This window comes from Homarus americanus, unplaced genomic scaffold, assembly GCF_018991925.1.
Source record: "Homarus americanus isolate GMGI-L3 unplaced genomic scaffold, GMGI_Hamer_2.0 scaffold49667, whole genome shotgun sequence".
Classification (NCBI taxonomy): Eukaryota; Metazoa; Arthropoda; class Malacostraca; order Decapoda; family Nephropidae; genus Homarus; species Homarus americanus.
This window is the reverse complement of record NW_024738608.1, coordinates 2,239,386-2,248,269: the sequence shown is the minus strand read 5'-3', so window position 1 is coordinate 2,248,269 and position 8,884 is coordinate 2,239,386.

Below are 8,884 nucleotides of genomic sequence, written 5' to 3'. Positions count from 1 at the left end.
ACTATGTTCAGTGACTACATACCACAGTGACCACTTTACTAAAAGTGACCTGTACTTCAGTGACCACTTTACTCCAGTGACCACTTATACTGCAGTGACCCACCATATTCAGTGACTACCTTACTACAGTGACCACCTTACTACAGCAGTGACCACCTTACTACAGTGACCACCTTACTGCAGTGACCACCTTACCCGCAGTAACCACCTTACTACAGTGATATCTTACTACAGTGACCACCTTACTACAGTGACCACCTTACTACAGTGACCAACTTTACTGCAGTAACCACCTTACTACAGTGAATACCCTTACTACAGTAACCACCTTACTACAGTGACCACCTTACTACAGTGATACCTTACTACAGTGACCACCTTACTACAGTAACCACCATATTCAGTGACCACCTTACAATAGTGACCACCTTACTACAGTGACCACCTTACTACAGTGACCACCTTACTACAGTGACCACCTTACTACAGTGACCACCTTACTACAGTGACCACCTTACTACAGTGACCACCTTACTACAGTGACAACCTTACTACAGTGACCACCTTACTACAGTGACTACCTTACTACAGTGACCACCTTACTACAGTGACCACCTTACTACAGTGACCACCTTACTACAGTGATTCCCTTACTACAGTGATTACCTTACTACAGTGACCACCTTACTACAGTGACCACCTTACTACAGTGACCACCTTACTACAGTGATTACCTTACTACAGTGACCACCTTACTACAGTGACCACCTTACTACAGTGACCACCTTACTACAGTGACCACCTTACTACAGTGACCACCTTACTACAGTGACCACCTTACTACAGTGACTACCTTACTACAGTGACTACCTTACTACAGTGACCACCTTACTACAGTGATTACCTTACTACAGTGACCACCTTACTACAGTGACCACCTGACAGCAACTAATTTTACTCCAGTGACAACCATACCCAGTGACTATCTTTACTTCACAGTGACCACTTTATTACAGTGACCACCTTTACTACAGTGACCACCATATTCCAGTGTGACTACCTTTACCACAGTGACCACTTTACTCCAGTAACCACCATAGTTCCAAGTATTCTTACTACAGGACCACTTTTACTACAGTAACCACCATATTCCAGTGACTACTCTTACTACAGTGACCACTTTACTAGTGACCACTTTACTCCAGTAACCACCATATTCCAGTGACTACCTTACTACAGTGACCACTTTACTTCAGTGACCACTTTACTCCAGTAACCACCATATTCCAGTGACCACCATATTCCAGTGACTACCTTACTACAGTAACCACTTTACTACGGTGACCACCTTACTACAGTGACCACTTTACTACAGTGACCACCTTACTCCAGTGACCACCATATTCCAGTGACTACCTTACTACAGTGACCACCTTACTACAGTGACCACTTTTACTACAGTGACCACCTTACTACAGTGACCACCATACTCCAGTGACCATCTTACTACAGTGACCATCTTACTACAGTGACCACCTTACTCCAGTGATTATCTTACTACAGCGACCACCTAACTCCAGTGATTATCTTACTACAGTGACCACCTTACTACAGTAACTTCCTTACTACAGTGATTACCTTACTACAGTGACCACCTTACTACAGTGACCACTTTACTACAGTGACCACCTTACTACAGTGACCACCATACTCCAGTGACCACCTTACTACAGTGACTACCTTACTACAATGACCACTTTACTACAGTGACCATCTTACTCCAGTGACCACCTTACTCCAGTGATCACCTTACTACAGTGATTATCTTACCGTAGTACAAATATATCCTAAATATAATATTTTATACAGTCAACACCACTTTTAAATGTCTATAATGATCATAAACACTTATCGGCCCACACTGTCAGGGCATGAGCTGAACTAATCCATGCTGCTGTACATACACCTGAAGGAACTAAGAACATTGTTTGTATACCTGCATGGTCTTGGTACATTATTTGTATTTTTTTTTTTTTAAGGGTATTAGCCCACCCGGACACAGGTCACTGACCCACATCAGGGCCCGGGGGGCGAAAACGTAATAACAATAACAATAACAATAACAATAATAATATTAATAATAATAATAATAATAATATTTCAGATAAGTAAAATTTATAATAAATACAAAAATAAAAATAAAATAATAATGATAATAATAATAATGAAAACACTGCAATAATAATAATTACAATACAGTGACCCCTCGTTTAACGAACGCCTCGGTTAACGAAATTTCGGTTAATGAACTGCCTTCCATAAGGATCTTCAATTCGGTTAACGAACAAAAATTCGGTTAACGAATTTCTTACGAACCGACCTCAACATGTTTTCGCTTGCACTGACCGGGCAACCAGCTTTAGTATCAGTTCGCCAATACATTAATCGGTTCTAGGGCTTAAATTCCTTACTATTTTAGTAAATATCAAGAAGTTTATACTATTCAATAATTTTAAAAGTTTAATATTCAATTTTTTAGTCATTTTAACAATTATTGAACATAATTGAAGGTAAAGTGACTAGTTTAATGCGCGGCATCCAGCCTCTTAACACAGCAAACAGGCGTTAGTCTCTCTCTGTTTTCACTGGAGGTAACATCTTGCTTGAGACTCTCTTCAACTAAACGCTTTTTTTCTGTGTTTCCAAGCAAATTATTGGTCATTTTGAAATATATTTTACATATTGACAATATATAATGCAGTGCAGTGTTGATTTAAAGAAAATAATCTTGAATTACACCAAGAGAGCTAAAATTTTATGGGTGAAATGGCACCATGGGGTGACTTCTCTTCCACCCCAATGCCTTCTCTTCTCCCTTCTCCTCCACCCCCATTCTAATTCCCATCATCATCATCATTATCCAGGAGCCTTCTACATACACACCTCAAAGTAAGTGAACTTTTCTACCATTTTTGTTGAATTTAAGAAATTTTCGGTGAGCTGGAACCAATTACCCAAAAACCCATTGAAACAATGGTTTCGGTTAACGAATGACCTTCTGCAACGGATTGAGTTCGTTAAACGAGGGGTCACTGTAATAATAATAAGGAACCATAAAGAAATTTAAAAAAAAGATCATTAGTGAGAAACGATATACAGTTAACCCTCACTTTACGCGGTCCCACATTCCGCGTTTCCACGTTTACGCGGTGCCCTGCCGGAACCCAGGATGCTCACATTCCGCGGTGCGTGTACCCCTTTACGCGGAGAGCGGCTGGCGAGCGGCGCCATTTTTGGATCCAAACCTCCCGCCATCCGCCATGTTGTGTAAGCTGCGCGAACATGGTGCGCACAAGGTCGCCCAGTCATCAAAACATTACCAGTTCTTCACCCGCCACCCACCACAGCCGGCCCAAGTCAGTGATAGTGATAATTATGGTGAGGATATGGACTTATATGGACTTTGGGGAGTTTGACAAAGAGGCCCTGCAAGCCTCTGTGGTGGATAGTGATACAATTGATACAAGTGACACAGGTGAGGGCCAATAATCTGCCCTCTGCCTCGGAACCAACCGCCCATCCCCGTGTGCCCAGCCATTTTTTCTACTAATGTAAGTGTTAAAAACCTAATATTATTGATATTTCTCTTAATTATTAATTGTGTGTGCATACCATCATAAAGTTAAGATAATATTTTTACTACAACATAGTTGTGTGTCGTCAAAAAGTGGAGTTTGGGGATCGGCCCGGACTCCATTTCAATTAATCCCATATGTTATGTGATTCACTTTACGCGTTTCTCACTTTACGAGGGACCCACCGGGTTACATTAACCGCGTAAAGTGAGGGTTAACTGTATGTATGTTGTGTTGTCAATAGCAAGAGAAACATTTGAGACCCCGCAATTGTGTGTAAATGAGGCAGAAAGTCAGATCAGCAACCTGGGACTTCATCACAATTTTTGCAATGCCATATGGCAGCAGGGTCTACCATTAGACAACACATTATGCTTCCAATATCTTCCCAGGCGGTAGTACCTCCCTGTTTGGTAGCTGTTCTAGATACACATTGTTTGTATATTTACATGTTCTGTGTACATTGTATACCTGTACGACCTAGGTACAGTACATAATTTGTGTACCTGTATGCTAAGTACAGGTAGAAAAAGACACGCTGAATCATATACTTTGCCTGTACAGTATTGTCAGTATGCATGTTGAATCTACGGAAACTTGTATAATGTTTTTATTGAATAAGTATGTTTGCCTTCAGTGTGAGCGTATTCAATAAGATTATCCATGTGATGTAATTTTGCACATGAAATTAACAAAAGCATATTACAGTGTACATATTTAATCTTGGCAGTAAAAACTTTTCAGCTGTTTCCCTTTCTTGGTAACCCAATGCTTAGAGTTTTCTTTTGGGATGCAGTATGAAGGACAAGGACTATCATATATCTGGTCCTTAGCTAAAAACATCTGTAACAACTTCTGCACGCCTTCTTTTCCTCCCCTCTTCCATCCCAATAACTCTATAGCCAACTCTCCCCCTGAGAAAGCCAACCTCTTTGGCACCTTATTCTCCTCGAATTCCACCTTAGACGATTCCCACTCTACCCCTCCTACCCCTGCACCTCCTACTGAACCTATGCACTTTCCTATAATCTCCACTCGCAGGGTTGCCGGTGTGTTATCCAGGTTGGATGTGAGTAAGGCGCATGGACCAGACGGAATACCCCCTCGTGTTCTGAAGCCCTGGTCCCTGTGCTTGCTCGCCTCTTTCGCCTTTGCCTCAAAACCAAAACTTTTCCTTCTTCTTGGAAGCATGCCTTGGTTCAGCCCATCCCAAAGAAGGGTGACCTATCTAATCCCTCTAACTAGCGCCCCATTGCCCTAACTTCATCCCTCTCTAAGATTTTCAAAACTATCTTGAACTCCCATTTTCTCCGCCACCTTGAACACCTCTTTCTTTTGTCAGACCACCAGTATGGATTTCGCCAGGCGAGATCTACTGGTGATCTGCTCTCCTATTGCACCCATCTTTGGTCATCCTCTCTTAGGGATTATGGGGAAACTTTTGTCGTGGCCCTCGACATCTCCAAAGCATTTGACAGGGTATGGCACAAGTCTTTGCTATCTAAACTTCCCTCTTTTGGTTTCTCTCATCTCTAGCTTCCTTGAGAATCGATCCATGGCAGTTGTTGTCGAGGGATCGATTTCTCGCTCTTTCTCTACCAATAGTGGCGTCCCACAGGGTTCTGTTCTTTCACCAACTCTCTTCCTTCTTTTTATCAATGATTTACTTCACACAACTAATTCTATCCATTCTTACGCCGATCATTCTACTCTTCACTCTTCCTCACATTTTCCCCTTCCTCCTAACTCTCAAACTAGATCTGTTTCTAGAACTGATATCATTACTTCTATCAACGCAGATCTGTGCAGCATCTCTGAATGGGGAGATACAAACGTGGTTAAGTTCAATAGTAACAAAACTCAATATTTACCAATTACACTTTGTAAATTAGACGATCTCCCACCAATTACATTTCAGGACGCTATCATCCTCCAAAATTCTGAAATAAATATGTTAGGCCTCACCATTTCCTCCAATATGTCCTGGAAATCACACATCCTTAGTATAACTAAAGCTGCCTCCCGAAAGTTGGGAATGCTGTACAGATGCCGCAGCTACTTCACTCCTGAGCAGTTGCTCCAAGTATATAAGGATTCATTCGTCCTAACTTGGAGTACTGTTCTCATATCTGGGGTGGCTCTTCTTCTGTCCAACTATTAGATAGGGTGGATTCAAAGGCATTTCGTCTTATTAACTCTCCCCCTTTAGTAGACAATCTATCTCCCCTTTCTCTTCGCTGCAATGTTGCTTCACTTTCTCTCTTTTACAGGTACTTTAATGGGCAATGTTCAGTGGATTTGGCATCCTGTGTACCGCCGGCAAGGCCGTGGGTTTGTAACACACGTCTTGCCCACGGTGCCCACCATTTCTCTGTGGATGTCGGTCACACGAGAATAACCCGTTATAGTACCACCTCCTTTCCTCACACAGCCAAACTGTGGAATGCTCTGCCTTCTTCTGTGTTTCCATGCTCTTACAATCTGTCTTACTTTAAAAAGCTGGTTTTCCGGCATCTTCATGGTGTAGATTAATACAGTATAACCTTTTTTTCTATATTTTCAATTTCTTTCCGTTCTTTTTTTTCGCCCCCCAGGCCCCGTTGTGGGTCGTTTGACCTGTGCCCGGGTGGGCTAATTCCATCATCTGTACAGTACTCGATTTTTAGATACCATTTACACATCCTGGGTCCTGGAACCTCGGAAATCAGTATCCTAGACTTGCAGGGTGAAGTACTAGTATTGCTCAATCCTAGCAAAATTTTTTTTTTACAAAAGATGCTTACTCATAGTACAAATCACCTGTAATTTACACTCTAAAACCTAGGGGTGGGGTGGTCCAGATAAGTTAAGTCTAGAATGGAGCAATTTTCCTTTAAATCAAGCTGTCCTCCCTATAACGCGGAAATAATATAAAACACCTAAAAATTTTAACTCGGATACTGTACTTATTAGACATTATCAGAGATGATGTTAAAGAGTTGCAATTAACTCTTTGCATTGTTGAATGTATGCTACATATACATTAGTACTTCACATTCATAATATTGTATCACATATGGTAGGAAGACCTACTGAGACCATATGCCTCCATCAAAATTGCCATATCTGTACCAGAGATCACATTCATTTCTAACCTCATTACTCATACCTCTTAATTTTTGTCCTAGTGGGGACAATCATGTGCTTATGCATACTCCATTCTCAGCACTGTGACATGGAATAACATGTTGTGCAATACAAAAATGAATCATACGGAAAAACACAAATACACAATAAATAGGATACAGTCTACTGGAGGAGAGCACAAGCTTAGATGAATCAGCTTATGAAGGGCTGTTAGTCACTTTGTACACTATATACAATTAAGTTAGTATATGAGCATGTATGGAAATTTGTTGTCCTAACTTTGTTTCTTTGGGTTTCTACATTTGTCTTGTTCTATTCTTTTTATTATCATTAACCTTCTAAATGGTTTCTGCACCCACTGATCCACCCTACAATAATCATTTTCTAGCATAAAAATTCCTACCAATTCAAGCACATGTAAAGTTTTCTCATTCACCTTCGTTAGATGGTTTCACAAAAAAATTTGAGCAGATTTAATGAATTTTTTTAGCCGTGACAACCACAATTTGCATTCAAACTAGCCTTGCAAGAGTCCAAATATGTCTGACCCATGTTCTACCTTCACTTGCAAGGTGTAAATGTTGTACTCAATGTCTGGTTTAGGAATAATGGCTTGGAAATTTTGAAATGTATTTAAAAGCTTTATCCATATCATTCCTGACAAAAATCCCTCATGCCCCCAGGCTCCGTTGTGGGTCGTTTGACCTGTGCCCGGGTGGGCTAATTCCCGTAAAAAAAAAAAAAAAAATGCCACACACACAGTGTACCCCAGCTCACACAATGTATACACCTAGGTCAATGTACCCCAACTCACATAAAGTATACACTCAGGTCAATGTACCCCAGCTCACACAAAGTATACACCCAGGCCAATGTACTCCAGCTCACATAAAGTATACACTCAGGTCAATGTACCCCAGCTCACACAAAGTATACACCCAGGCCAATGTACTCCAGCTCACACAAAGTATACACTCAGGCCTAATGTGCCCCAGCGCCACACAAAGTATACACCCAGGCCAATGTGCCCAGCTCACACAAAGTATGCACACCCAGGCCAATGTACTCGGCTCACACACAAAGTATACACTCCATTTAATAACCCTTGGCTCACACAAAGTATACCCAGGCCAATGTGTGCCCCAACTCACACAAAAGTATACACTCAGGCCAATGTACCCCAGCTCACACAAAGTATACACTCAGGCTAATGTACCCCAGCTCACACAAAGTATACACCCAGGTCAATGTACCCCAGCTCACACTAAGTATACACTCAGGTCAATGTACCCCAGCTCACACAAAGTATACACTCAGGCCAATGTACCCCAGCTCACACAAAGTATACACTCAGGTCAATGTACCCCAGCTCACACAAAGTATACACTCAGGCCAATGTACCCCAGCTCACACAAAGTATACACTCAGGCTAATGTACCCCAGCTCACACAAAGTATACAGTACACTCACACCCTTGTGCCCCAGCCCACAGACATTAAACACTAATAATACTGAAGACTATTCCTATTCAATATTTGATATATTGTATTTAGTAAACTACTTTTGATTCAGCTATGTAAATTAAACAAAACTTATCATATTCTTAATGGATTTCATATATTTAAATCTTATAAAAACAACAAGTTAGCAATGTAAGACAAACCATTTTCATAGTTTAGAAGTAAGGGCAGACATAAAATACTAAGGAGTCAGAGGGTCTTGTTAAAATGTAGCAACAATGAGTTGCCAAACATCACCACAAATCATACAAAATTAAAAAAAGAAAAAATATGATCTTACAACCAATGGTATAGACTAGTAAAATACAATCCGGTGTTCCACAACTACAGAAGTTTGCATTTCTGAATATAAAGGCAGGACAGCTCCTTTCTTTGGAATTCATCTGTCTCATTTTATGGCTACTCTATACAGTACTTGAAAAAATTATACACTGGTTTATAACAAGAAAAATGTACACAAATTAATTCATTTTTTCTTTTCATATACAGAGAAATAAAATTAATCAACTAATTTGTGAAAGTCCTCATAATACTTTTGAAATAAAAGTAAATTTATAAGATTACAGGCAGGACAGTTCACCTTGTATGCTACAGTACAGTACA